Here is a 26,941-nt window from a genome sequence, read left to right on the forward strand (position 1 = left end):
TAGAGGATTCAATTTCTGCAAATCATACATCGACATCTGTCAGTCGGTATCCTAACCAACCCCATTCCTTCCCTGCGCCCTAAATCTAACCTTCCCCTTAGTGCCTAACCCTAACCCACTACTTACCATCAGGATGCTGGTGCCGGGATTCTGACTGGTGTTGGGATTCCGGTGCCGGCATTATGAGCACCTGCATTCCGGCAGTCGGGATTTCAGCTACCTCCCAAGAGGACACTGCCTAAACTCCTGACATTTTATAAAATTCTTAGGGCACGATTCAATTCAGCGCGATGTAAATATCGCCGGGAGATAGCTCCCGGAGCTATTCAATTCATCGCGCTGTTAGGTCAGGGAAGGCTCGTTATCGCGCCTTAAACAGGGTGTTTAGGCGCGATAACAGGCATTCCCCGACCTAACTTCCCGGCGCGAGGCTGTTTTCCCGGCGCTAAGGGCAGAAAACAGCCTCGCGCCGGGAGTTTTGTCAGATTTCTTCTCTCATCCCCGGAGGGATGAGAGAAGAAATCATTAAACGGACTTGTCAGCGCGGTGTATTGAATAGCTCCGGGAGCTCACTCCCGGAGCTATTTACATCGCGCTGAATAGAATCGAGCCCTTACTGTATTTTGCTCGATATCAATTAGGCAATAGGTAATAGTATTGTGATTACTTTCAATGTGTTCCTCCAAAGGGATACAGATCACTATTCTTAGGTCCTCTGAAGCTGCATTCACCATCCGGATGAACATAGCTCCCCACTGACAACAGTGACACTGTCAGCCTATTTCATAATGCCGGATAGTTGCAAGTGAACAACTGGGGCGCTATAGAGATTACAATTGGGATGCTGAGCCCACTATGGAGAGATAAAATAAGTCATTAAACAAACACAATGCTGCTTTAAAACCATTTACCCGCTAAGGGTAAGAACATATCACTGACCCAAGTCTGTAAAATAAAGCATGTTCCATTAGATGCAGATCCCACACAATCATTGACATCATTGCTGAGTGAGTGAGAGAGTCAGGTTTTATTGCTTTTGTCTGCGGCTCTAGATGCAACTACATGGTCCGTCTGGTTTGTATCAATACTATTGATCATTATGTACATTGTTTTAACAACGATAGTAATGACTGGTGGGAGACAGCAGACAGAGATCTTTCACAAATTAGTACACTGCTTTTGGTAGTAAGGAAATGAACAGCTCTGCTCTTGCCAGAAGACTTAAATGATTTTACAAGATTAATGTATTTAAATTCAAGGTTAAAGACTAGCACAGCCTATGGCTTCCTCTGAGGTGTAATTTCAAGCTGTATGAAACAGGGAAGATGCTGTATAACAACCACCTGCATTGTGAGATACTGTAATTGGCAGATGGGAAGCAATTGTGTCCTTATATTTTGCTTTCCTAAATTGACATGACATGTATGTGACAACGGTATGCATTCGGCATCCCGGAGGTCTGGATGCAGACGCTCCTATCACCGTAATCGAAATTCTGTTGCTGGTCAGAATCCCGGCGCCCGCATCCCGACCACCGGGATACCGTGGGTAAGTATCGGGGGGTTAGGTTTAGGGTTAGGCACTAGGGGGAGGGTTATGGTTAGGCACTAAGGAGGGAGGGTTAGGGTTAGGCACTAAGGAGGGAGGGTTAGGGTTAGGCACTAAGGAGGGAGGGTTAGGCACTAAGGAGGGAGGGTTTAGGGTAGGGGTGTGCACCGGCCACTTTTCGTGTTTTGTGTTTTGGTTTTGGATCTGGATCTTTCTTCGTGTTTTGGATCTGGATTGGTTTTGCCAAAACCACCCTTCCGTGTTTTGGGTTCTGGGTTTTGTGTTTTGGATCTGTATTTTTTTGAAAAAAAGCATAAAAACAGCTAAAATCACAGAATTTGTAGGTTTTTCTGCTCCTATGCTATTATTAACCTCAATAACCTTAATTTCCACTAATTTCCAGTCTATTCTGAACACCTCACATCTCACAATAGTGTTTTTATGTCCAAAAGGTTGCACCGAGGTAGCTGGATGACTATGCTAAGCGACACAAGTGGGCGGCACAAACACGTGACCCATCTAGGCGTGAAACTGCAGTGGCAGACAGGATGGCAGTTTGAAAAACTAGGCCCCAAACTGTACATAATGCAAAGAAAAAAAAGAGGTGCAAGATGGAATTGTCCTTGGGCCCCCCCACCCACCCTTATGTTGTATAAACAGGACATGCACACTTTAACAAACCAATCATTTCAACGCCAGGGTCTGCCACACAACTGTGGCTGAAATGATTGGTTCGTTTGGGCCCCCACAAAACAAGCTGGCAATTAATCTGTCCCTGCACAAACTGGCTCTACGGAGGCAAGATGTCATCCTCATCCTCCTCATCCACCGATTCCTCACCATCTTCAGTGTGTACATCCTCATCCTCACAGAATATTAATTCGTCCCCGCTGGAATCCACAACCACAGGTCCCTCTGTACGTTCTGGAGGCTGGTCTCCCTGCAAGAGTTGATAATTCATTTTATGAACATCATCTTCTCCACATTTTGTGGAAGCAACCTCCTATGCCTTTCGCTGACAAGGTTCCCGGCTGCACTAAACACTCTTTCGGAGTACACACTGGAGGGGGGCAACTCAGGTAAAATAGAGCCAGTTTGTACAGGGACCTCCAAATTGCTTCTTTTTCCTGCCAGTACAGGTACGGACTGTCTGACATGCCTACTTGGATGCTGTCACCGATGTAATCCTTTAACAGACAGACGCACGCTTGTCGCTGCTGCTTTGAGGATGCAAGTGCGGCTACAGCCCACACAATTCACAAAGACAGAAAAAAAAAGAATATTTTTATTGTTTGTGGAGCGCACTTTGAGGGTTACACCACCCTTTAACAGACAGACGCACGCTTGTCGCTGCTGCTTTGAGGATGCAAGTGCGGCTACAGCCAACACAATTCACAAAGACAGAAAAAAGAAGAAGAATATTTTTATTGTTTGTGTAGCACACTTTGAGGGTGTCACCACCCTTTAACAGACAGACGCACGCTTGTCGCTGCTGCTTTGAAGATGCAAGTGCGGCTACATCGCACACAAGTCACAAACACTTCAAAAAAATAGTTTTTTAGTTTTTGGAGCACTTTGAGAGTTACACCACCCTTTAACAGACAGACGCACGCTTGTCGCTGCTGCTTTGAGGATGCAAGTGCGGCTACAGCCCACACAATTCACAAAGACAGAAAAAAAAAGAACAATATTTTTATTGTTTGTGTAGCACACTTTGAGGGTGTCACCACCCTTTAACAGACAGACGCACGCTTGTCGCTGCTGCTTTGAGGATGCAAGTGCGGCTACAGCCCACACAATTCACAAAGACAGAAAAAAAAAGAACAATATTTTTATTGTTTGTGTAGCACACTTTGAGGGTGTCACCACCCTTTAACAGACAGACGCACGCTTGTCGCTGCTGCTTTGAGGATGCAGGTGGAATCTAGACGGGATTTGGAACCGGGGACACACTACCTCCATCAATTGTCTAAATCCCACTGCACTAATGGCGGATACTGGACGCACGTCTAACACCAACATAGCAGTCAAGGCCACAGTTATACGTTTTGCTTCAGGATGACTGCTGTCGTACTTCATCCTCATTGCTAGGGACTGTTGGAGGGTCAATTGTTTAGTAAAAGTAGTGATGTTCCTACTTCCTCTCTGGGATGATGAACAACTCCCAGCAGCAGCAACAGCACTAGGAGGAAGTGGTTCTTGATCTTTCCCTATTTTATTTTTATCGGAGAAAGTTTGGTCCTCCATTTATGTTATATTGATATATACGTGCGGCTAAAGCGCACACAAACACAGAAAATATTTTTTTATTTTTGCTGGAGAGTAGTGCACTTTGTGGGTTACACCACCCTTTAAGAAATGAGCCAGCCGGCTCTTTACTTATGGGACACAGGCGCACGCTTCGCTCTGCTCCTTTGTTGATGCACGTGCAGCCACAGTGCACACAAGTCACAAACACAGAAAATATATATTTTTTTGGTTTGGACTGGAGTGTACTTTGGGAGCACCCTTTAACGGTCAAGCCAGCCGGCCCTTTACTTATGACACAGGCGCACGCTTGGCACTACTTTGTTGATGCACGTGCGGCTACTGCGCACACAATTCACAAACACAGAAAATAATTTTTTTTTTGGTTTGGACTGGAGTGTACTTTGGGGGTTACAGCACCCTTTAACGGTCAAGCCAGCCGGCCCTTTACTTATGACACAGGCGCACGCTTGGCACTACTTTGTTGATGCACGTGCGGCTACTGCGCACACAATTCACAAACACAGAAAATAATTTTTTTTTGGTTTGGACTGGAGTGTACTTTGGGGGTTACAGCACCCTTTAATGGTCAAGCCAGCCGGCCCTTTACTTATGACACAGGCGCACGCTTGGCACTACTTTGTTGATGCACGTGCGGCTACTGCGCACACAATTCACAAACACAGAAAATATATTTTTTTTTGGTTTGGACTGGAGTGTACTTTGGGGGTTACAGCACCCTTTAACGGTCAAGCCAGCCGGCCCTTTACTTATGACACAGGCGCACGCTTGGCACTACTTTGTTGATGCGCGTGCGGCTACTGCGCACACAATTCACAAACACAGAAAATATATATTTTTTTGTTTTGGACTGGAGTGTACTTTGGGGGTTACAGCACCCTTTAACGGTCAAGCCAGCCGGCCCTTTACTTATGACACAGGCGCACGCTTGGCACTACTTTGTTGATGCACGTGCGGCTATTGCGCACACAATTCACAAACACAGAAAATATATATTTTTTTGGTTTGGACTAGAGTGTACTTTGGGGGTTACAGCACCCTTTAATGGTCAAGCCAGCCGGCCCTTTACTTATGACACAGGCGCACGCTTGGCACTACTTTGTTGATGCACGTGCGGCTACTGCGCACACAATTCACAAACACAGAAAATATATTATTTTTTTAGCACTTGGGGGGAGCACCCCTGATGGACAGAGCACCCCCTGGACAACACTACAGCACCCCTTTAGGACTGGGACACTGCACAGGACTTTGGAGTGGACACAGCCCCTATGGAGAACTGACTGCACAACACAGTCCAGCCAGCCCCTATGGACTTTGAAGTAGTGGACACAGCCCCTATTAACAACAGCAGCACAGCACAACACAGCCAGCCCCTATGTACTTTGAAGTAGTGGACAACAGCAGCACTACACTACACTACACTACACTACACAACCAAGCCAGCCCTAACTCCCACCCTCCCTCTTCACTGTCCACAGCCGAGTGAGAAAATGGCGCCGACGCGGGTACCTTATATAGGATCCAAAACCCGCGAGACTCGGAAGGCGGGATGATGACGTTTTGCCTCGATTTCAGATCCGAGTCAGGCGGGAAAAGTCGAGCCTGACTCGGATCGGACTCGGATCGGGGGGGCTCGGGGGGGTTCGGATTTCAGAAATCCGAACCCGCTCACCCCTAGTTTAGGGTTAGGCACTAAGGAAGGAGGGTTAGGGTTAGGCACTAAGGAGGGAGGGTTAGGGTTAGGCACTAAGGAGGGAGTGTTTGGGTTAGGCACTAAGGAGGGAGGGTTAGGCACTAAGGAGGGAGGTTAGGGTTAGGCACTAAGGAGGGAGGCTTAGGCACTAAGGAGGGAGGGTTAGGCACTAAGGAGGGAGGGTTAGGCATTAAGGAGGGAGGGTTAGGGTTAGGCACTAAGGAGGGAGGGTTAGGCACTAAGGAGGGAGGTTAGGCATTAAGGGGGGAGGGTTAGGGTTAGGCACTAAGGAGGGAGGGTTAGGCACTAAGGAGGGAGGGTTAGGGTTAGGCACTAAGGAGGGAGGGTTAGGCACTAAGGAGGGAGGGTTAGGGTTAGGCACTAAGGAGGGAGGGTTAGGGTTAGGCACTAAGGAGGGAGGGTTAAGGTTAGGCACTAAGGAGGGAGGGTTAGGCAACAGGGAGGGGTTAGGGTTAGGCACTAAGGAGGGAGGGTTAGACAACAGGGAGGGGTTAGGGTTAGGCACTAAGGGGGGAGGGTTAGGTAACAGGGAGGGGTTAGGGTTAGGCACCAAAGAGGGAGGGTTAAGGGGAGGGTTACCATACTGACCAACAAGTGTCGGTATGCTAGCCCTTTCAGGATGCCGGCGTCGGCACCAATGTTGTGTGGTATCCATGTGTAATAAGTTAGTAGTAGGCAGAGCCGTAACTAGACTTTTTGGTGCCCTGTGCCAGAGAGACCATTGGTGCCCCCCCCATAATTTTTTTAAATAGGGATATAATATAGTGTACCTGAAAAAGGGCCATGGCCTAATGGAGAAGAGCCAGAAAAGAGATATGGGAGGCCAGGAGATGCTGGGGATAAAAGAAGAGGAAGCTACAAGTGAGAATGATAATAAACAGGAAAATTGACAGGCCCAGAACAGCACCCCCTGCCCTGCAGTGCCCTGTGCCACGGCACTGACCACACCACCCTAGTTACGGACCTGGTAGTAGGTGCATGTCATTAACGTGTAGACTTGTCAGCAGAGCATATCTGCCAACATTGTAAGCTAGAAAATCCTGGCCATAAATAATGGCCCTGCCCTGGACTCGCCCAAACCACAGACTGCTGGGCAACTTCCATTGAAGAGGGTTTTTAGAAGTGGAGATGTTGCCCATAGCATCCAATAAGATTCTACTTAAAATTTAGCACCTTATAGAAGATAATTGCTAGAATCTGATTTGTTGCTATGGGCAACATCTGCACTTCTAAAAGCTCGCACTTTAGTAAACATACCCCATTTACCCTTGTGGAAGTGAGTGAATCCGGGCGGTTGGTCTGCTTTCCAGGGAGAGTAGGCGAGTATGACCCTATCACTACCACACAACATAGACATGCAAATGTTACACTACAATGATTAACAACAAGGAAACACATAATATAGTATTACACAACACCATGCCCGGGAAACAAGGTTACAATTGTATATGCAACACTAAATACTACACTGTTATTGCTTAAAAAATAAATACAAAATATGTAAATACTCATTTACTTCTAAACCGTGAAGCTCCAGCTCCTCTATGTTGGTAATGGGCTGGGAGGACGGCACTGGAGTAAAATGTCATGGTCCATTGCCAGAATCTCCAGGGGAGAAAGATGTTTCCCGTTCTCATTCCGCACATGGTAAGAAGTGCAGGGGCACCAGGGGAACGCTGATGGGGCTGTGGCGACCAGGGCACACTTGATGAGAGCAAGCCTTTCAGTATTCATAACATATTATTATAGCTTGGCTGCCAAGTTACTAGAGGAAAAAGATGAGGTTAGAGTCCCTTTAAATAACATTTGGAGTTTATTACAGGTGTAAATGCAGCATTTCTCCCTTTGTTCTGTGGCTTGCAGGATGCCAATACATTAAGTAAAAGAAAGAGAGTGAGCCTCTTTTAATAACATGTGTCAGAGTTTAGTGCCAGGTCAGTGGCTCTGACATCAGATGTTCACTTTATGTATAAAGATGAAGAAAGAAGGACTCGGGGACAGAAAAGTTGCATAAATCCTAAGGGACAGACTTATAAAGGCAAGCATTGTTCAGGGGCAGTGAAGCCCACAGAAATCCCTGCAGGTTTTCTGGGAGTCGTACATTGTAGGGATTTCCATTTTAAAATGTATAATATAAAGTGCTTGAAGGTAAAACCACATCATTCCAGCCAATGCTGTTCTTTGTCAGCTGCAGGCTGATGGCTCTAGCAGACACTTAAACCACCTCTTTCTATATGTCAGTTCAGGTAGGAACATATTTGTTCTGTCCTCCACACTAGAGCAAAATTTGCATGCACATTTATAGCAAGGTAAAACACCAAGAGGTAAATGTAATAGGCTGCTGCTTTGATACAATGGCGAGTCCCGTGCGAGACTGCCCAATATTTTAAAGTAGCAGTCTTTTAGTAGTTCTATTACATTTACCCCTAGAGCATACTTGTCAACTCTCCCTGATTGTCAGGGAGACTCCCTGAAATAGTAGCAATCTCCCTGACTCCCTGAAAAGTCTAGTAATCTCCCTGATAGCACCTTATGTAGCTGTTAAATATATATATATATATAAAAAACAGAGATATATACAGCCATAGCCAAAAGTTTTGAGAATAACACAAGTATTGGTTTTTCACAAAAGTTTGCTGCTTCAGTGTTTTTGTAGACCTTTTTGTCAGATGTTACTATGGTATACTGAAGTAAAATTACAAGCATTTCATAAGTGTCAAAGGCTTTTATTGACAATTACATTAAGTTTATGTAAGGAATCAATATTTGCAGTGTTGACCCTTCTTTTTCAAGACTTCTGCAATTCACCCTGGCATGCTTCAATCAACTTCTGGGCCACATACTGACTGATGGCCGCCCATTCTTGCCTAATCAATGCTTGGAGTTTGTCAGAATTTGTGGGTCTTTGTTTGTCACCAGCCTCTTGAGGATTGACCACAAGTTCTTAATGGGATTAAAGTCTGGGGAGATTCCTGGGCATGGACTCAAAATTTCGATGTTTTGTTCCCCGAGCCACTTAGTTATCACTTTTGCCTTATGGCAAGGTGCTCCATAATGCTGGAAAAGGCATTGTTCATCACCAAACTGTTCTTGGATGGTTGGGAGAAGTTGCTCTTGGAGAATGTTTTGGTACAATTCTTTATTCATGGCTGTGCTCTTAGGGAAAATTGTGAGTGAGCCCACTCCCTTGGTTGAGAAGCAAACACACATGAATGGTCTCAGGATGCTTTACTGTTGGCAGGACACAGGACTGATGGTAGCGCTCACCTTTCCTTCTCCGGACAAGCGTTTTTCCAGATGCCCCAAACAATCTGAAAGGGGATTCATCAGAGAAAATAACTTTACCCCAGTCCTCAGCAGTCCAATACCTGTACCTTTTGCAGAATATCAGTCTGTCACTGATGTTTTTCCTGGAGAGAAGTGGCTTCTTTGCTGCCCTTGTTGACACCAGGCCATCCTCCAAATGTCTTTGTCCTGTGTCACTAGTGGGGAGGTTAGGTTTAGGCACCGGGGAGGGAGGGTTAGGGAGAGGTGGAGGGTTAGGATACTGACCAACAAGTGTCGGTGTCCTAACCCTGTCAGGATCCCGGTGTCAGGATTCTGACTGCCGGGATACCAAACACTGGCATCCTGTACCCAACCCCTGTGGTGATCATATGCAAAATCAGTTCGATGTCAGTTGAATCTCTTGTACCAAGGATGGGACTGGTGCAAATGCTGATGATATTGATGAGAGCTGTTCTTGTAAGCAGAGGGCTTGGGGCGGTGTGCAGAATAAAGGTTGATGATGGCATAAGATTTCTGATCGCTGGAAGCGGGCACAAGCACAACTCAGAATCAAGCCCTTAGAGGGCAAAGTTGACTGACCACTGCTATATATGCGTGGACCCCAGGTAATCGCTATGCTGCTTTTCCGGTCCCGGACTGCACTGGGCACTACAGACTGCAGTGCCTATGTCTCGTCGCCTGCCAGGTTCATTGCACATTGCCAATTAATCTGGCAGGGGCCGGGATAGGTGCACAAAGTCCTGCAGACCGGCGCATGTCTACAAGACTGGCTTCTAGAGACTGCATCAGCTGCAGTCCCTAGGAGCTGAGTAAGGCTGACAGGAAGGTAGGAGAGTGACTTCTTACTGGTCCGTGGCCCGGACAAGGAGTCACAGAGGGAGAAAACATCTCCTACTGGGACTTTTTGTCCTGTGCGTGATTGGCAGGAAGTGCTTCCAATGGGAAGTCACTACCAGTGTAGCCAGTGCAATACGATTTAATTGGATTTGACATCCATACTGAAAAATTAGGTTGTGTCTCCGTGACATTATCATCAAACTGGCAATGGCAACTGTACAATTCACAACCGGGCTCTGCAATCTAACAATCTACAGATGCGCACTTTGAGAGACAGCTTTCTGCAATCTGGCCCATTATCATTAGAGAGCAGCAGTTTTATTTTTCTTTTGTATATAATTCCTTTATGAATAATGTGAATAATAATTTCTCTTGCCAATAAGAAAAAATAAAATGTACATACATTAAAAGTTACTATTACTGTATCTGCCATAGAGTGGTTGTAAATCATGTAAACAAGTGTAAAACTGAAGCATTCCTGAGCTTGTGAAGCCATGAGAAGATCGGTCTGTCTGGAAGTGGAGGCATTTACAAAGCTATAATTTACAGCTGGTATAAAACTCTGAGAGATATTGAGGCTATGAAGTAGCTGAGTATGTAGACGCTTCTGTTTGCTTCACTTGCAGTCATTGCCACATTTTTACGGAAGCGGTATGATTTACCGCCGGACCCCTGCCTGGCAGTTGGAATCCCGACAAAAGGAGGCCGGCAGAGGAGGAAATCCCGATCGTCGAAGGTAAGTATATACTAACCTATTTCTAACCCCCTAACCCACCTTTAGGGTGCCTAACCCTAACCTTCCCCCCAGTGCCTAAACCTAACCCCCCCTTCCCCGCCGCCTAAACCTAAGTCCCCCGGGGGGGTGCCTAACCCTAAGTCCCCCCCAGGGGTGCCTAACCCTAACCCCTCCTTCCCCTAGCCTAACCCCCCCTTCCCCTAGCCTAACCCTAACCTCCCGGGGGATGCCGGGCGCCGGTCTCCCAGCATCGGTAAAATGACAGGCGTCTAGATTTAGACACCTGTCATTTAACCCTCGCCGTGATAAAGCAGTCGGGAAGTCGGCTGTCGGGATTAGGTCCGCCGGCTTCCCGACTGCATACCCAGTTTTACACCTCTTGGTTAAAGACAGACCAGGCTAGGCATAGTCTTTTGTATAAACTCTTTGAGAATGGTTCAACTTCCTGCCCACGGTTAGAGTATGTTATATTGCCTAACATCCAGGGGTGGATTTGGAACTTAAACAGAAGTAAGTGAGGTTAAAATACATATCCCTAGCAGTGTTAAAACATAAATAAATTACATTGCCTGCAGGTATTCAAAATTTAGAGCATTGTAGGGGCACACAATATAAATGATATCCATAGGCGAAGCTAGACTTTTGGTAATGGGTGGTCCCAATTTTAACCCCTTGGGTCGCCAAGAAATCTTGCAGGTCTAGTTACTATTGAGTGGGAGTGACAAAGCTCAGTAGTGTGGCCACGACTGCTCAGAAATGCATGCTATTAAAATTTTGAGCATGGCTACATAGTGGCGGTGTGCACTGAGAGGGGGTGGGGGTTGTGTCCTCTTCTCAATTGTTGGTCCAAAGCAACCCAAAGAGTAGTCCCCACAATTCACATTATGCCAAATTCATAACTTCCCTCCACAAGCGAGAGTCTCGAGCCGGCACAACACCCACACCCGCTGGGGTGTTAATGTCACACAGCTGTCAGCACAGTACAAACTTAATTCACCACAATAGTCCCGATTTTGTTCCACCTACACACAGTGCTGCTGACACAGCTGGATAGGAGTTTCCAACAGCCACTCACTTTAATTAGAGATATAAAAGAACCCTGTACACAAGATGCTAGAGCGGCGTCTCTGAGAACACGTTCTAATTCCCCATTGTCTAACCTCCATGCAGCAAGTTCCCACCCCCTGCCTGGCAGCCTCATCTGAGGAGTGTTGTGACTGAAGTTACCTCAGTGCGTTTACTACACTCCTGCTCTGATTGTGTGACAGACTCAGAGGGGGCTAAGATACATGGACTTAGCAGACAGCGAGGCCCTTGTGACTGGAGGAGGATCAGGGTGCTGTCACCATGATTGCTACAGTGAAGGGGGGTTAAAGACAGGAAAAAAGAGACAATGGGGAGAGACACTTGGGGGAGAGAGTGCGAGACGTGGGGGGAGAGAGCGCGAGACGTGGGAGGAAAGAGCACGAGACATGGGGGAGAGAGTGACACATGGGGGAAGAGATTACATAGATATATATATATATATATATATATATATACACATACATATAAAATATATATATATACACATGTAACAAAAGGTTAAAAAGACATGCGCCTAATAGTGTATTATTGTTAAAATAAAAATGGCAACTGGTGCTTAAATCAGATGTGCATACCAAAAGAAAAAAATTTACATCTTATCTGAATTCCAATTTGTGGGATTCTCACTGAATGGAGCGGGGTCTGGATCTTGTTGACTGGATAACCTTTGAGGAGCTCATGCAGGCCCATGAGAAGAAAAAATAATATAGTGTATTACTTCGAACATAGATATTGTGGCAATAGAAAAAGGACTGCGTACCAGATAGTGCTATAGTTATAGCTTATAGTAGTACATTCCAAGAAAATCCTTTGGTATCCCTTCAATATTCCATAGACACATACAGGATGGGTGCACAACAGGGCTTCAAACCAAATAGCTAATACCACATCATTTTGTTGCACTTTTTATATGTACACATTCATTATTCCTATACTGTATGTAACAAAAAAATTACTTGAGGGAAATCATTGTTGTGCGCTCTCCTCACACACACTTTCACATATGTACACATATATACTGTAACACGGTGTGTAGAAATGAGGACTCAAGACAGGCAGGTACTCGGTAAAGCAGTGTCATTAATAGCAGCAGACACTGTACTTTAGCACACATAGGCTTAGGCCTGGACACACAGGCATATAACACAAATAAACAAACTAAATGTCCCAGCACTCCAAGCGCTTTACTGGTCAGTCTGCTGCAATGGCCTGCAGCCACAATCTGCCATCCTCTCTTAGCACAGCCAATCATCAGTCCCCTGGCACTACAAGACTTTGGAATACTAAACTGGCCGCTATTCAACATCAGTGCCCAGAGCACTAGGTGTATGAGAGTTTTAAACTCTTGGCGCCTCTCAGTGATGAGCTGCAGCTGGACCTCCACTGCTACTGCAGAATGCACAGGCTTCACTCTGGCCTGTCTAGGAGGGAGCTGATCCCACAGGAATGTGGGCAATTCAGGTGTGTTCTTAATCTCACAAATATGGGGTTCTGCAGCCTACTGTATATACTGTGCAGAGAACTACCTCCCTTTCTGCAGCATCACATCTTGACTGTCCCTTACCTGATATTAGTTTTAAGCAGGTAGAGTAATTGGTGGCAGCAACAACTTTGATCCTAGAGTAGAGAAGGTACAGCTCAGTAGGGGGAGCTAATGTAAATTTCCCCTATATGCATTATATTGTACCTTTTCCAAAAAAAGACTCATATGGTACCCAGCCACTTGTTATGTGTGTTTATTTTAAATAAATGCTTTACTGTTTTACACTATAGATATGTTTCCCTTAAGTTTTTTATGACATCTTCACAAGGAACAATAACTCATTAAGGGACACGTAGTGTTGATAAAACTTTACTTATATTGAAGGTTTCAGGATTGGATTATTATTCGACCTTTTGATGTGGAACTTTTGTTTGAATCAACGTTTTCTAAATTTTCTTCCTCAAATCACGTGACTATTACTATTAATTTTTTATTTCTTATCATATATGTGTATCTAATTTTGGGTGTACCCTCAACTGTTAAAATCTGGTTTTATTGTATCTTTTTGAGGTAGAGCGCTTGGACCCTCTTTTATTGCTATAATTGTTTCTGTGATTTGGTGTTTATTACTCAGGTAGGAGCAGTCTTTCTTCAGTGCGAGGGTGCAGGTGATGATATATTTTTTGCTGTTTAAAAGAAGCCTGTTGGTGGCAGCGAGTTATCCACCCCCTGCGCAGTGGGTGGACTCAGTAACATGCGGTGGGGGTGGTAGGAGGGAATCCCTTAATACCCCAAGATCCAGTGGGATCAAAGTAATCTGTGATCGCTTGGTGGATGCGAAGTCATCTGGTCACAACATCATTTACCATCTGCACTGATACTAAACAGTCGGAAGCAAGCTGCTGTCATATGAACTAATATTAGTGAGAGCTGCATGTTGCTTTTTATCAATTAATACATGCACCAAATACATTCCATGTGTGCATGCCAACATTAGAGGATAGAAGGGTTGCTGCTTCATGAGAGCCAGATGGCTTGTTTATATGATTTCTAACACCACAAAAGGAGTCAAGTGTTCGTGCTGACTTGTGCATGTTCATTTACTAACATTGGATCCAGTACTGGCTACATTTGCGATATTAACATCATAATTGATGTATCATATTAACAGGAATTATTGCCTGAACTAACTTACAGTATGCATGGCTATGATATCTCATTAACATTGGATCAAGTGCTTGCATGAGCTGTGACACCTACAGCATAAGATCTAATGTTATCGGACCAGATTGCAGAAAGAGGTCTCACAAAGTGGGATCCAATGGATTGTTAGATTGCAAAGCCCGGTTTGTGATACCTTGGTACATTTATATGTGAAATTATGGACATGTGTTGATTTTATTCTCAGAGATATTTTTACTTTTTGTTTTGAGGTGTTTTTTATTTAAATTTTTAAATACATCCAAACAAAATAAAAAAAATACAATATAATAATAAAATCGGCAGATATAAAATATAACTTAATACAATATAAAAAATAAACAATAAAACAATAACAATCAAATATGGCACTGAACAGGAGTACTCATACTGGAATACCACTGGGTGGGCTATTTGTAACTGAAAACGCAATAATACATTCTTATAGTAAAGCAGTGGGCAGAAATATGCTTTAGCATGACAAAAGCGCTCTGTAGACATCAGAAACTGGAACCTGGCAAATGCTGTGTATGATAATCTAATGAGTTCCAAGTGTTGCAGACATGCCAGGCACATGTCCATCATATAATTTAGAGGACAACAGAAATTAGTACCATGCAAAGGCCAGATAGATGTTAAATAATTATTTGAACAGATGATTGTTTGGAATTGCAAATAAAAGCCAACAGCTCAAGGAAGCATATTCTTGAAATTAAAACAGATTAAAGTCAGGGTTGAAAACCTTATTCAATAATTTGTTCATGCATGCAAGTAAAGTATGACAAAGCAAAACTTAGTAATCTCTGCTGCCAAATATCTACATGCTGGAAAAGTCATCAACCATGAGCCCCATATCTTGATCTAAAGTAATCATCAAGGCGAGCCTTAATTGTTTAATATATGTAGATAACCCTACGAATATTATAACGCGTCCCCAAAGGCGCCATTTGGGGCCGCGCAATATAGAGCTAAGTGAAAACAGGTCGTATATATAATTGATAAGCCGCAGAAAATATCACAAAACAGGATAAAGTGAAATATAAAAATAACAAAAAAAAATAAAATAAATTGTATCCAACATAGAAAATCTAAGCAAAATTAAAATATAAGCCCCCCCCCTACACAAAAAAACACACACCCCAAAGCAAACCTCCCCATAACCCCCAACCTGTATAACTTATCCCCAACCTAGGTATACTTGGAGCCCCTAACCCCCAACCCTCCAACTATACTTAACTATCTAAGTGCCTAACCCCCCCCCCCCAATACCAAAATAAAGGATAATAACACAAGATAAATGACATGGGCTATAGACTGAATGACCCTAAGATAGGTTAGACTAACCCCAGCTCTCCAGCAATGTCTAAAAATGGAGTACAATCCATAGGAGAATAATTACAATATTATAGGCCTGCAAATGAGGTATATCCAACGGAAAGGGTAAAGCCTGGTAGCAATCAGTCACAGAAGCTGCGAGAGCTGCAGATGCAGGAATTGGCTATATAACTTGCTCATCCTCTTCACGGCGCTTCTCAGGAGCACAACTCAGAAAAGGAAGATCTACCTGAATATTATCAAACACTTTAAGAAGCCTTTGAGTAGAGGCATTAACAGCCTGAAGGATTTGTTGCAGAGAGGTAACCATGTTTAGGAAAAAATTACCCACAGCAAGGGATCAGGAGATAATAGGAGGCCACCCAGCAATTCAGTTATGAAGCAATATAGGCAATCAGAAAAGCAGGATCATGATTGAAGACTGTAGTTAGAGGAGGAACTACAATTCCCAGACTGCCGGCTCCAAGGAGTAACTGAGTATAATAAATCCGTCCACTGGAACCATAGGCACCTCTCCAGAGAGCCCAAGCAGCAGGGAGACAAGATATTTGGTGATAGGAATTAAATACAGGACACTAAAAGTCTCTCACCAGCCAGCAAACAGCTTCAAGCTATGCAGAGCCAAATCCAAGATGGCCACCGTCAATGTGCACTGCTGACACAGGAGCCAGGCCACTGCACACTGCAGCATGTAAGGGTAAGAAACGTCCACTCAGTGAAAGCACCTGCAGCCAAGCAACCCAGCTTACAAAAGCTGCTGGAGAGCAACGCCGTAGGATGCAGCTGTCCACGTGGGAGACAGGAGAAGAAGCAAGGCAGTTCCAGACGCCCGCGGTACCTCTGAACGCTGGAGGAGAATCCCGATTCCAGGTCCAGAAGGGGCAGAGGACTTTTAGCCACCAGACTGGGCAAAATTAAGTTTAGGGCAACACTCCTTCAGGATGATTGGCAGGATTATCAGCGGGAGAGCAGGGAAGTTAGCTCCTACATCCAGCCACCCAAGCCACGCCCCCCCTACTTTTTATTTGTTTAGTGCATCTTACATTATGATATTATAAGTGGATCCACCTAATTTTTGATGTTGATTCTTCATTTCCGTACATGTTGTGGCATTCAAATATTTTTTTATAGATTGTTGGGATTATACTATTGCTCGCCCCCTCCCCTACACACACACACAAACACACATTCACACAGCTACTTACTTGTCCTTGGTACCTGAATCAGGACAAAAAAAATTCTCTGCATAAATTGCATGCGATCTCTTCCTTCTTCCCACCCACACAATAGCTCTAGACTGTAGGCTTCACCATTCATGTCATGAAGGTGCTCAAGGAGGTCCAGTCACACAATGGGAACTGAGAGCAGGGGATTGAGTTACCCCCCTCCATTTTTCTCCTTCAACCATCTCTATCATCCTCTTTATTCTTCTTCCTCTTTTATTCTTTCTCCATCCCTGAACCTAAGTCACGAGAAAGCTGAGTGTCAGAGCACTGTGTGCAGAGACCCGACTCAATGAGCTCAAGGCATATCGTTACCCAGTGCCAGAGCAATGCAGTTTATGTACTGCCCAAGATGCCAGTCAGGCAGAACTCCAGCACCTTTCCATGACTCCTTTGTGGTAGTGAAAAGGGCAAACATGGATCAGCCAAGAGTGGCACAAATAGGAAGGTGGTTTGTCCCTGCAGAGAAGATAGCTACCAATAGTCAGAGAAAAACAGGTCACAATTAGTCCTGGGCTGTACAGCAGCCCCCACTCAAACTCCCCCATTTATTTCAAGCCATACATACACACACAGACTGACAGATAGATAAGACACCAGCCTACTAGTGTAAGGTCCAGGTAATGTACATGACCAATCCGCCCCTGCCTACATCAGGGTGAAATATTTTTTCTTTATATTGGATGGGCTCTTCCCCATATAACATTTAAGTATGTAAAACAGTAATAAATAGTAAAGCAGTTGCTAAAATATACAGTGCTTTTAAGATGATAGCTGGACAAAAGAAACGTCAAAGAAATATGGCTAGATGCAGAGAGCAACTTCTGAATAGTTCCATAAGTGAACATGGCCAGTGATACATTAAGTGAAATTAAAGATAAAACAGTTCATCCTCTAAAATATTTAATGATTTAATTGATTAATTCAGAAGGTTACTGTAATTAGACGGAAAAAAACTTGGAGGAAACCACTGCACAGAAGGTAAAATAGGTCATAAAATATTTTAAGTGCTCATTCAGGTGAGAGAATTTGCTGTATGCAAACTAAATGTGACAGGAGAAAACTGCTCTGGAAATGTTTTTGGCATTTTGCTGTGACCTGCACTTTATACAGTTGCTTGTAAGAATACAGCGACTTGCAGCCACCAGGATCAGTGATAAAGGTTTTCATATGAGCAGCAGCAGAAACTGTGGGTGGCAGCAACAGAGCTAACCCGCAGAATACACATCTGCCTAGCTGCACAGAACATGGGGTCAGCTAATTCTGTATGAGCCCTAAATACTCCTTCAATGTCCCATTTGTACATTACACAGTGGAAAGCAGATGCAGAACGTTGTAATATGAATTTGATTAAATTGAAAGAAAATAAAAATGTTTGAAGACAGTTTCTTACAAAACCAAATATAGTTGACAGCTGTGAATTATTGAGGTCTCTGACGCAAACTAAATCCACGGAATCGGTATGATATCCCAACAGGCGGGATGCTGGCTGTCAATAGACTGACAGCAGCATCCCGATGTCTACAATCCCACAGGGGAACGGTAAGTAGTGTTCCCCTCCCCTATTCACCCCCTAACTCTCCTTTACTTTAGCCTAACACTAACCCTCCCTGCCCCGCACCCTAACCCTCCTGGTAAGTGCCTAAACCTAACCCTCCGCCCTTAGTGCATTTCATTTAGTGTATTTTGGTATAGTTGTACTTTTCATCAGGCCTTGGGGCACATTTATCAAAAGAATTTTGCAGAAAATCACCATCAGGAGGAGATATCTGCCACGGTTCCTCCAATATGGTTCACAAAAACGATATTGGAGGGTCTGCTAAATTGGGAAATATAATTGGAACAAAAACAGGATAACATACAATAACTGCCATGGAGAAACTAATTTACAATGTACATAAAACATCATCATTGTTACAGACAGATAATTGATATAAAACCAATTAAAAATTGCCCCAAGCATTGGTTTATATCAGTTATCTGTCTGTAATAGTGATTTCATTTTAATGTACATTTTACATTTGTTTATCCATGACAATTATTGTATGTGATCTTAATGCCATTTATAAAGGAACTAAAAAGTATCTATTTATGAAATGTCTTGGGTTATTTCCCATTTTGTACATAGAACCCATTTACATTGTGTGAGTATAAGGGGATTCATTTCCATGATCTGTGACAAATTATTGAACTATCCCAAAAGTTTTAATAGATCTCCTGAAATAGAAGAGTAAGGATTAGTCTAGTCCCAGTCTCCATGCCATAGATGTGGTTTCCAATATTTTTACCCTTACAAGCAACAAAGAACCCACTCTTTCTAATTACTTATCTCTTAGGGGTTGTGGAGAACCCCTTTTTCGCATTAGGCTGCAGGTACATAGTACCCTTTGGCGCCATCCATATTCCTATTCCCGAATTGTGAAATGTACAGCCATGGACACAAGTATTGATTTTCGCAAAATTTGCTGCTTCAATGTTTTTAGACCTTTTTGGCAGATGTTACTATGGTATATTGAAGTAAAATTACAAGCATTTCATAAGTGTCAAAGACTTTTATTGACAATTACATTAAGTTTATGCAAAGAATCAATATTTGCAGTGCTGACCCTTCTTTTTCAAGACCTCTGCAATTCACCATGGCATGCTGTCAATCAAGTTCTGGGCCACATACTGAGTGGTGGCCGCCTATTCTTGCCTAATCAATTTTTAATTCATTTCTAAATGACATTAAGATAACATACAATATTTGTCATGGACAAACAAATGTAGCTGTACCATGCTACGTCAGGAACTTTTCCCCGATAGCTAATGCCATCTTTAGATGTGGCATTAGCTATTGAAGCCTATGAGCTACATTACGGAATTTTATGTGGTAGATCCTTGCCCAGTAATGTCTGCTTGCATACATGGCCGGATGAACGCGAATGAGCAGTAGCTGTGCCAGGGTCCAAACTTAGAAGTAAAATTAATGCATAAGCGATCACTTTACTTCTTACTAATCACCAGGACAGGCTATATTATCTTTTCTTATATTCTGTTGAAAAAATATTCCTTATTGCTAAGAGTTAGGGCATAAGAAATATTAATATGCGGTAGTAAATACATGTAATAGTAAATATAAGTCTTTGGGGTCTATGTACTAAGCTGTGTTAGGAGATAAAGTGAAGGGTGATAAGGTACCAGCCAATCAGCTCCTAACTGCCATTTTTCAAACACAGCTGATTGGCTGGTACCTCATCACCGTTCACTTTATTTCCTAACACAGCTTAGTAAATAGACCCCTTTATTTTCCATTTAGTTAATGTAATGGTCAATGCTGGCTACAAAACTGCAACTGTGATAATCTTACATTTGTTAGAAAATCCAAGAAAAATGAGGCAAGAAGAAGTAATTTACTACATTTTTACACTGAAGCTATTTAACTGTGCTTCTACTATAGGTTAATGGCAGAATTATATACTGACTGTTGTGTTTGATGATGTTATGTCAGGAATGACATACAGAAAAATGTATACATCCTTGGTATCTACTATACAGATAACATGATAAAATGTATGAATACAGATGGGAATGATGGGGAGATGGTGTGGAGAATGATGGCTAAAGAGCCCTTGTCGGACAGGCAGTTGTAGGCTGGGTCTTGTAGGACTAATTATGAATCATCTGCTGTTTCTGAATATATCAGCAAAAGATACTGAACTCTAGCCAGCAGAGTTTCCCAATTATATCGGTGAGCTGCAGAGCAAGCCCTGCTACTTGGAAAGCAATCTACTGCAATTATTTCTATAACATTCATTATTTAGTGGGCTAAATTGTCATTCTCTCTGGCACAGACTGGAGTCATTGGACAGTGGGCATGGACCTCTGGCAATTCAAAACTATTTTGGAAGCTATGAAGTAATCTCTTGGGGTGTTAAAATCTTCTAACATTTCCAATCTGGAAGTCAGCGTATTTTAGGGCATACCTCCAATTTGTGTAAAGGCCCCCATACATCAGCAATCGATTGTGGCAATTCTGCAATTTGCAGATGATTGTATAAAAAAAATGTGCAATGTATGGGGTTCACAGATCCCAGATTGCAACCAAACAGTGATTGGAATTGTTAAATCAGATTGTCCAACATGTTGGCTTTTACAGATGGATTGGGGCTGTAGATTGCTAGTGTATGGAGATGATCAGCAGATTTGCAGACCATTACCAGTAAAATGATGGGCCTTTCAAGATTGGCAGATCTGTGTTTGCTGAAAATGATCTGCAAATCACTTAAAAAGATCTGTAATGTATGGGGCGCAGATTGCTAGATTGGGAAAACCTAAAATCGGGCAAAAAATCTTCTAATTGTTCAGTTGTGGCTTTCAGATTGCTGATGTATGGGGGCCTTATTACAGTTCTATTAGATTCACTGGATTGTTCTCAGAATGGTCGTAACAGATCAAATTTTAAAATAATAATAATTAAAAAAAAAAAAAAAATTCTATACTGTAATGCTGGCCACACACATGGCGTACTGCACATGATCAGCCGATGTGTACGATATGTGTACGATTTCCCTTGAAACTCTCCCTGGCAGCTCTGCACACGATCTGCACACAATTAGGTGTCCAATCTTCATACGATCTCTCCTGCATCCAGACTTTCACAGTGCATCGTCTCCTAGATTGTCAGATCTGCCCTACTGCACAGCAGATCTGACGCATCGCAACATGAGTGGGGAATCACAATTTACTGAGGATTTGGCCATATTTTACACGATCTGTTGTTCCAATGTGTCGGAATCGGCCAGATCGGGTAAAATATCGCTATGTGTGTGGCCAGCTTAAGAGCTTACAAACAGTGTTCTTCAGGGTAAAAAAAATACAAAGTGAATGCATGACATCAGCCTTTTCATAGAACATATAAACCAGACATTCACTAATAGTGAGACTAGCCTGATTGTTATTGCCATTTTGTATAATATATTTAACAGAATCATCTTTAGTTCCCCTTTAAAATAAAAAAAACTGCTGTGTAAATGAAGTTATAATGAAGCACTCAGGCTGATGCTTTGTTAACAAAGCATTTTAATCAAGCCCAATGATTCATGATGAATCTTTCATTTATTGTCTCTTCTCCTTGTACCGAAGCACCTTGCAGGGAGGAAGCCGCAGGCAGAGGAGGAGGGAGAGAAGTGCTCCGTGAGAGCTTTCAGGCCATGTAAGTATTTAATTCATGTTGAAATATATTACGTACATTAAACAAGCCCTTTGGAACAAACAAAATATGGTAGATAAACAAAGAAAAACAAGGGAAAACCCAACAGTTTTTCTGCCTGGCCATTATTTATCATTCTGTGCAGGCATCTTCCGGAAACAATCAGATCTATTCACAGGGAAGTATGCTCATATCACACGTATCTATAGAACAGCGCCGTGTTATCACAGCAGTGCATGCAGATGAGACATTGCAAACTTACATACGTCTGATTTAAAAACAAATGATTATACTTTAGAGAAAACATTCAGCATATAAATTAATATTCCAAATATTTTACATGTTTCTCCACAATATTTTATATCCAGTGCTCTCATCTCTGCCATGTAAGTCTGTAACTCTGACCCCCGGCAGCCTCACTAACATGTGCCCTTATTGAATGGATGCTCAGTTGATGACCTGTTTTCGAAAATTCCCTATTGTGCCATACTGTATGCTCTTCGTTTCTTGACAGAGCTGATATTATAAGACTTTGATAACATACTGTATATCCTATTATTGACTGGAGCTGTTAACAACAGTACCTTTCGTAGATATTTGATTTTCATGATGAAGCTCTTGTTTAGAAATGTGTTAACCAACTTTAAGTCCTTTTGTGAACAAGTGCTTTTAAAATAAATTGAAATGTTTAAATGGGGTTGGGTATGAGTTGGCGGCAGTCGGGATCCCAGCGGTCAGAATCCCAACGCCGAGATCCTGACAGGGTTAACATACCGACACTTGTAGCCTAACCCTCCCCCTCTCCCTACTCTAACCCTCCGTTCGTGGTGCCTAACCCTGACCTTCCCCCTAGCGCCTGAGCCTAATCTCCCCTCCCAGCACCCTAAACCTAATGCTGCCACCTTAGTGCCTAATCCTAACCCTCCCCCTAGTGCCTAACCCTGCAGCCTAACTCTCCCCCTAACCCCCGATACCTTCGGGATGCTGACGGTCAGTATTCTGGAGCCGGGATCCCGCCGGTATATAGGCCTTTGGCATCCCGTCACCCGCTGGGCTGACTACATCCTGTTTAAATGTAAGTAGGAGAAATTCAGACAATTACTTATGTGACAATCTCTGAAGACAACTGATCAATCCAGGGTTTATTTAGGTACTATCATTACGAACTTGTCACCGGGTAGTTGTCTGTTCCCAACCCATCTCTCTGACACCTCCCCTCTGTCTGTTTTTATCCCCCTCCTCCAAATCTCACTGCCACTCCCCAGTCATTCTTTTTTATCCTTCTTACCTGCCCCCCCCTTTGTTCTAGTCTGCTTGTGTGTTTACTTTGCACTCTCTTTTCTTTTGACTGTTTATTTCTTCACCCCCAGCCTCCACTGCGTTGTTTAATCTCTCTTTGATATGGGCTTTTGGTCAGGGACTGAAAAAGAGAGCAGAGAGCAGGTTCCGAGGAAAGAAGGTAGGGAAAAATGCTTTGGGAAGAGCAGGCTCTAAGGTGCAGTGTTTACAACTACTGGGGAGCTGTGGAGGAGGAGAGCATTGCCGGTAGAGCTGCAGTAAGGTACAGCCTACCTCGGGTTGGGCACCTAAGACATCATCATGGACATGTGCACGCAGCAGATGTGCAGGCACATGCTGGCTCTGGGATGTAGTTATGAAATCCCGGCGCCAGAATCTCGACCTGGGACATAACACCAGCGCCAGAATCCCAACGCCAGTTCAGATGCAGATGCCGGAATCCCGACAGCCAGCATCCCGAACGCAAGTATAACAGGGGGGGGGGGGGGGGTGGTGGTTAGGTTTAGGCACCACAGGGGTCGTAAGAGGTTAGGCTTAGGTTATGGACCGGGAAGGTTAGGTTTAGGCACCACTGTGGGTGGGGTTAGGGTTAGGCACTATGGGGAGAGGGTTAGGTTCAGGCACCAAAGGGGGAGGGTTAGGTTTAGGCACTAACGGGAAGGGTTAGGATGGGGGGGGAGGGTTAAGATGCAGGAACAGAAGGTTAGGGGGAGAAGGGGGTAGGAGTAGCATATGGAGCCCCAGTCAGGGCACAGTCGGGATACTGAGCATTGGGATGCCGCTGTCGGTCTTTGACAGCTGGCATCCCGACTGCCGGTATTTAATACCCAACCCCTGGCTCCAACAGGCTGTGCAGCACTACAAATTGATTTACAGCAGAACTGAAAGGTGCTGTCAAAGATTAGAGGGTAAGAAAAGGTGGGTGAGCGTCCTTGGTGAGGATAGCCCATCTTCTATTTTAGGTCGTTCCATGACCTTCCCAGTAGTGAAAGCCTACAGCACACTCCGGCTTCCACTGAGCATGCCAAAGAGAGAACATCATTCAAGATTATTACAGACACTGTATCAAAGCAAAGGGAGAAAATACTTTTACTATAAATGTTCTGTTTTTTATATGTTAGTAATTACAAATATATATATATATATATATATATATATATCTATATCCCTCCCCCTTAGAATGTAAGCTCCTATGAGCAGGGCCCTCTACCCTCTTGTGCATCTCCTTACTATACCTTCATCTACTTCTTACTCTCTACCAGGGCACCTAACACTTGATTGCTTTGCATTGTTGCTTATCTGGGTGTTATGGTCGTGAATGTAGCAATGTACATTATCCATGTCCTGTAATGTATTGTACTGTACTGTAAGTCACTGTAAATCAATCTATTTGTTTATGTACTTTGTAAGGCGCTGCGGAACACTTGTGGCGCCTTATAAATAAACGATAATAATAATTATATATATATATATATATATATATATAGATATATATATATATTATCTTTTGTTGGGAGAAGCCTGGTTGTGCTATTTAGTTGTTTACCATATTTAAAAATAAATAAAGACCATGAGGGGGTAAATACTCTATCAGTGATGGACAACAGGAGGCTCTAAGCCCTCATGTCTTACACTATGGCCCCAGCTCCTTCCTGCGTTGTTGTTATACTTGTTTTTTACAGCTTGTATTGCTTGTTTAAAGTGCTGTCGGATATGCCATTACAGATGGCATATCATTAAAGGGTGCCCCTCTTACTTTTATTAAATGTATCGATTATGGGTTATATGCGGCCCTTGGAAAATTAGAGGGGCACCCAATGTGTCCCCTGAATTCGGTTGCCTATCACTGCTCTATATGAAAAGTGTGTATTGGTACCAATCACAACTTCTTTTATAATGGGAACAAAATTAAAATTGGAGCGTAGGTATTGCTTCCAGAAGGATTAATAATGGATTACTATTGCTAAAACAGAAAGTTACACTAATAACATACTAAGTAAAATGCCCTCTCCTCTCTGCCACCGAGTCTGCAACAGTTACTATCGTGAGCAATGTGAATGTCTGACCTTAATAATCTGCATCGTGCAGTTGGCTCAGTCGAGCGTTTAATGACGTTCTATTCTCTGTGGAAGGCTCTGTTTCTGAATCACATAGTTATCTCAGGAGAAGTGACCCATGCGCTTCTAGTAGCTCATGTATAAATCTCCCATTGCAGTTTCTAAGACAGAGAACATAGCGCTGCCCTATGACATCACTGCAGTATAATACAGACTTATACTATGGCCTGAAAATGCTGCACATAGTTCTGAAGAAATGTTCTTCATATATTCAAATTCCTAGTGAAAACGGTTCTCTGCAGTCAGCAGACGCAAAACAAAATAGCTCACTAGCAAAATTTTAGCAACTGCAATTCAAATATGTTACATTATAGGCCATTGGTAAAATAGGGGACTACAGTGAAATGTTTAGGCTGTTAGCGACCTACATTATACTTCCCAACTCTCCCTGAGTGTCAGGGAGACTCCCTGAACTAGTAGTGATCTCACAGAAGAGTCTAGCAATCTCCCAGAGCCCAGACTGGGTCAGCATTCCATAGAGAAACAATGATGTCTCTGTGTCAACCATAGAGGAAACACTGTGGAGAATAAAGAGAATGTGTACCACAAGAAAACGGATGCCAGTCTCCAGTACACTGATGGAACATGAACAGCTGTATGTCTAACTATGACTGCTGAATTACAGGTGATTTATACCCAAAGCATACTTAACGACCTTATAGACATCCGTTCCGGGAGCAGTCCTGAGAGCTGCCTTTAGAGGCTGGTTCGGGGGGAGGGGGGGGGGGGGGCCGGGCCAGACTGAAGACCCGATTAGGCCCGGCCCTTTCCTGGGAAAGTCGGCGATTCGCGAGGAGGGGGAGGGGCTAAATTATGCAAATCGTGCCGTTTAGCCCCGGCCCCTCCTCGTGGACCCGTGAATTCCCTCGTCCTGTCCGCTTCACTAGGAAGTGGGCAGGATACGGGAGATCTGCCTACACTTCCGGGGATGCGGGGGGTTACCCAAAAAATCGGGAACCTCCCGCAACTTCCGGGAGTGTAGGCAAGTATGACCCAAAGATGTCTGCTGAATTACAGGTGATTTATACCCAAAGATATCTGCTGAATTACTGGAAATGGCTGTTGTATTACAGGGCTTGTGTTCTGCATTACAGGGCATGTGTTCTGCTTTACAGGGCATGTGTGCCGTACTACAGGGACTGTGTTCTGCATTACAGGGCATGTGTGCCGTACTACAGGGACTGTGTTCTGCATTACAGGGCATGTGTGCCGTACTACAGGGACTGTGTTCTGCATTACAGGGCATGTGTGCCGTACTACAGGGACTGTGTTCTGCATTACAGGGCATGTGTGCCGTACTACAGGGACTGTGTTCTGCATTACAGGGCATGTGTGCCGTACTACAGGGACTGTGTTCTGCATTACAGGGCATGTGTGCCGTACTACAGGGACTGTGTTCTGCATTACAGGGCATGTGTGCCGTACTACAGGGACTGTGTTCTGCATTACAGGGCATGTGTGCCGTACTACAGGGACTGTGTTCTGCATTACAGGGCATGTGTGCCGTACTACAGGGACTGTGTTCTGCATTACAGGGCATGTGTGCCGTACTACAGGGACTGTGTTCTGCATTACAGGGCATGTATTCTGCGTATTACAGGGCATGTGTTCTG

At 43.7% G+C, this 26,941-nt stretch overlaps 1 protein-coding gene across 3 annotated transcripts in view; it reads right to left on the reverse strand.

Annotated features, from left to right (window-relative positions):
• MACROD1 (mono-ADP ribosylhydrolase 1) overlaps positions 1 to 26,941 on the reverse strand; it is an 802,331-nt gene that overhangs the window by 582,083 nt on the left and 193,307 nt on the right. The gene's annotated exons all lie outside the window — the stretch shown is intronic.

Source organism: Taudactylus pleione, unplaced genomic scaffold, assembly GCF_031769625.1.
Source record: "Taudactylus pleione unplaced genomic scaffold, aTauple2 ptg000250l, whole genome shotgun sequence".
NCBI classification, from domain to species: Eukaryota; Metazoa; Chordata; class Amphibia; order Anura; family Myobatrachidae; genus Taudactylus; species Taudactylus pleione.